Source organism: Cebidichthys violaceus, unplaced genomic scaffold (assembly GCF_023349555.1).
Source record: "Cebidichthys violaceus isolate CVI_PGR_0920_01 unplaced genomic scaffold, fCebVio1.0.p SCAF_25, whole genome shotgun sequence".
Classification (NCBI taxonomy): domain Eukaryota; kingdom Metazoa; phylum Chordata; class Actinopteri; order Perciformes; family Stichaeidae; genus Cebidichthys; species Cebidichthys violaceus.
The window spans coordinates 1415697-1419894 of NW_027176428.1; the positions used below are offsets into that span (position 1 = coordinate 1415697).

At 36.7% G+C, this 4198-nt stretch overlaps 1 non-coding gene across 1 annotated transcript; it reads right to left on the bottom strand.

Annotated features, from left to right (window-relative positions):
• Positions 1–2508: 2508 nt before the first annotated feature.
• On the bottom strand, positions 2509–2581 carry trnaf-gaa (transfer RNA phenylalanine (anticodon GAA)). The gene has a single exon. It is a non-coding gene; the product is annotated as a tRNA-Phe (tRNA).
• Positions 2582–4198: the final 1617 nt, after the last annotated feature.

Sequence of the window (4198 nt, forward strand, 5' to 3'; positions counted from 1 at the left end):
CACTTTCGGTCGGTTCATTATCAATGCACTGCTGATTAGCACATCGCCACAGAGAGCCATTTGGTGATTCATTCAGGTTTCAATGGGAATGACGTAAATCCGTGACCCTTTTGCCGCCCCGTGGCCTGGAGCTGCTCTCTTGGACCGAGGCTCTCTCTCGCCTCTACACGCCTCAGCTGGCACTCAGACAGGTGAGAACAGCTGAGAGACGGTGGAGGTCCCAGAAACCTGATGCAGTCCTGCTGAGGCTCTCTTGGCGTGATATTATGTCTGATGTGGCCTGAACTTTGTTTGTTTGTTTGTTTTGTTACATAAGTGCTTATTTTGCACCAAAGTGTTTCAACTACAGAAACATACTGAACCAAATTATATCCATCAATGTTTGTCTCTATTACCTCCTCAATGTTGCTTTCTAGCTGGTATAACATTAGGCTATTCTTTATCCATCACTTAAACTTAGGAGCAGTTAAAGAAAATACATGAATAGACACCCATCTCGTTAACATACTTTTATTTATACTGGCATTATATCAGCTGTTTCAGATCCTACTTGATATGAAAATATGTACGTACCTGGATCAGATGTTTATCATTATCCGTTGTTACCTTGAGTTGTTCTTCAGTTATTCCTCTTGCCAAATGTGCGTTTAGCCTATAAAGACAAACACACTTTCATACATGCACAAAAACAAAAATAGTTTTGTCTAAAAAAAAGAGTAGAATTCAAGTTTTTGAAGCCTTCTCAAACCTGACCTAAAGTTGTGCCATTTGCAGTGCAATGGATACCTGTGTATTTCACTCTAACAAAATGAAAACAAAACGCTCAAAATGCATTTCCTCATTTGCCAATCTTAAAGCAGTGTGTAGTATGTATGTGTGTGACTGTATGTGTGTGACTGTACATCTGGACGCACTTCAGCAAGCTACCGCCTATCCAGGATAACTGAGCTACTTCTGCATGCACAGTGTATACAGGTACCGCAATCAATGTACAATCAATGTAATACCAGTAATTATTAGTGTCTGTGGTTGTAGTGTTCACAGTCTTCTTTAGTGGGCTGAAACTCTGCAAGAGTCCTGCCACCTGCTGGCTGATAAATGTACTACTGCTGTGTGTTATCCAAAAAATGGAAGAATAATAAATATATATATATATATATATATATATATATATATATATATATATATATATATATATATATATATATTAAAGTAATAATAACCTACATTCACAAAAAGAATGAACAAAATACCCTGCTTTACTATAGCCAATTAGAAAGACGAAAATTTACTTAAAGATCATTGAATACATAAATAAATGCAAAATTAAATGTATAAATAAATACAGGAATACATTAATACATACTTTAATAAATGTATAAATACGGAAATATATAAATAAAAGAATAAATAAATGCTGAAATAAATATGGAAAAAAAATAATTGAATGGATGGATAAATAAAAGTTCATAATCAAACAGGATATAGAGAAATACATCTAGATTTTTGTTCACCTACATGTATATATATATATACATATATATATATATATATATATATATATATATATATATATATATGTATGTGTATGTGTGTGTCTGTATGCTAATGAGGTCTAAACTTCTGTCTAAAGCAGGATTGATTATAGGAGTGTGACGATGCTGATTCGTGTAACGTTAGTTGGCTAGCCTGCTCAGCTAACCGTTGAAATTGAAGACATGTGTTTTAACACTGGTTTATTAATAGTAATTTAATCGTCAATAAATAGTTTAGCCATTGCAAATGATTTACGATAATTAGCGACCGATTTAGAGAACCATGCAGAGTTGCACGCCAACTTTACATCCTCTCAGAGACAGAGGAAGGGACGCACTTTACAGGAGTGTGATCTGTTGATGCACAGCACGCCTGAATAAATCACTGAACACCGGCGATAGTATTTTAGTCTACACAAGGGATTTAGCATTAAAAACTGTTCCCTGCAGAAACCTACCGTCCACTGGGATTTTGGGTGTCACATTAGGTGAACTTTGAGGTCCTCTGTTCAGCACAAAAACAAAAACAAAGCTACATGGCTTCCTAGTTCAGTTAAATATAGTATATTGTGCACTACTTGCTAGCTTTCTTCTTCTTTCCAGTTGATTGTCGGACTACAAACCAACGTTTAAGGTCCATTCCGTCACTAAGCTAGTTTCCTGACGTTGTCTACAGGGAAGAGTTGATAGGACTGGTTTGCTTCTGTCTGGCTCCCCTAATTGACCAATTCTGTTTAAGAATGAGGTTAGGACCGCCTACCTCAGAAATACAGAAATGAAAGTGAACAAAAATCTAGAAATATATTTAGCAATTAATGACTTATTTAGGTATGAAACTTAGTTTATTCACTACAACAAATATCTTTTTCTAATTATATATTTATTATTTATTTATTCCTGTAGACAATGTATACATTCGCCCTTGATTTAGAGACATTCATTTACCCTTTGCGCACAAAACAGAGTCTTTCACTGCCGAAACCCGGGATCGAACCAGGGACCTTTAGATCTTCAGTCTAACGCTCTCCCAACTGAGCTATTTCGGCGGATGCATAGCATAACACATCATTTGCATGTAATTTGTCAGTCCACCCGCAAGAGGCCAGTCTAGTCCAGGATATTATTCACCATATTGACATTTACAAGGGATGTTTTGATTATTTTCCCTCATGATATATGACAAATATCTAAAGCAGTTTGATCTTGTGTCTACAAAACGGATTATTTAATTAGAAGGAACAAATGACCATGATACATTTGCAAATTGCTCTTGCAGTGTGGTGTAATATGCTAGTATGCTAGTATGGCACGTCCTGGGTAGAGTTACGGTTTTTATAAAACACACATGAATGTGCATCATACAAATTCACACACATGCCGTTTTATCTTTAGGAGTTTCTGCGATACAGAGGCCGGTCCACCGCACACAGAGTCAGACACGATGATGTTAAAGATTGAGTTAACTTGACTTGAGTGCTGTACAAATTTAGAAAGAAATGAAAATAAATGTGACCTTTGAAAGTTCTGACCACAAAGCGTCTATTGTAAACAAAAATCTAAATTTAGTAAAGCTACCCTAACGTGGACCTCTAGCTGTCCTTTTCCAAGTTAGAATTCTTCAGAACGTAAAGTTCAAAACTCAGGTGGAGTGACAGGCTGAGAAAAGACTGTGGCAGAAACTGGGCAGAATATATCCAAGATGCTGCCACACATTTTACCAGACGGCGAGGGAGCATGGAGTCCATGATGGAAGAGGTCAGTCATGATGCAAGAGCCCTTACAGATGCAGCATGTGTGACACATATTAAACCGAGGGCAGACTGGCCCTAATAATATTTATAGTCATTTTCACTAACCACTGAACGGTCCAGCAGTCTGAGCAGAAGTAATTCGAGCAGTGAAACACATTCTGATTACAGTTATTCATGGTGTCTAAATTCACTCCAACAATGTCTGGTTGTTTGTATGAGTACTGCAGCAGGCTAATGCATCATCATATGAGCTTTTGATGCACAGTACTGGAGATTATCATCATGCTGTTCGCCCCACAGTGGGGTTTCCCCGCTCCCTCTCAGTACGACATGTACCCTTCATCATTCAGCTGTAAAAAAAAATAATATTCATTGCTGTAATAAAATCAGCATACTATACAAAAACAAGCCATGCAAAGAATGCAAACATAGCCCATAGTATAATAGGTTTATTCAGATTTGTTTATTACAAATGTTGTGTTATTCATAAATTGATTCATAATTCCTGGATTTTATCCCATTGTAATGCATTTACAAAAAAAAGGATCTTCCTTGTTCTTTCTGCTTTTAGGTCCTATATCGTTACATTAACAACTATTGTAAACCCCAAATCGTCTTATTTTTGATTGATTTTCTTGTTCGCAGGTCTCGACAGACTTCCAGTTTTGAATATCGAAGGAGTTTGGGAGTTTTGCTTGGGTGAGCTTATGCCGTAAACTTCTTTAAAGTCCTGTGAAACCATTTCTTTCCAGAAATACCTTGTGCTTCTCTTGTAATGTTTGTGTCATTTGACAGTAAGACATCTGCACATGTGACCTTACAGCTTACTCTGTTCTCTTTGTATGGTTTAACTGTTCAATCTCTACTCTGATATATATATACACACCTCTATGTGGAAGGTTTACAACAATT